Genomic DNA, 441 nt, shown 5'->3' on the forward strand with positions numbered 1-441 from the left:
CATTCTGGTAAGCAAGCTTTGTAAGTCATATGGTGTTCTGTCAATAAAGACAAGCTTCATCAGCATACTATATGCCAGCTAGTTTCCTATCACCAATCCAGTACAATACTTCTTCACCATCATCAACTGTTTTATGCATTACACAATCTGTGGGGATAAAAAAAATATGTGACATAACATTCCCTTGGAGTACTTGAAGATTTCCAGCCATTTGATAGGACTCCACTAACATTAACTATGCACTTGGTATTCTCATGAACAGACTTAGCAAAATTTACATATTTAAGAGAACATCCATAATAACGCAGGGCTTTACACAAACTCACCTGGTGCACTTTGTAATAGGCTGTTTTCATAGTTCACAAGTGCCATCAAAAGTGGATTTCTATAATCTACATATTGTTGTATAACATGTCTAAAAATGATAATTTAGTCAATACA

Source organism: Palaemon carinicauda, chromosome 14 (assembly GCF_036898095.1).
Source record: "Palaemon carinicauda isolate YSFRI2023 chromosome 14, ASM3689809v2, whole genome shotgun sequence".
Taxonomy (NCBI): Eukaryota; Metazoa; Arthropoda; class Malacostraca; order Decapoda; family Palaemonidae; genus Palaemon; species Palaemon carinicauda.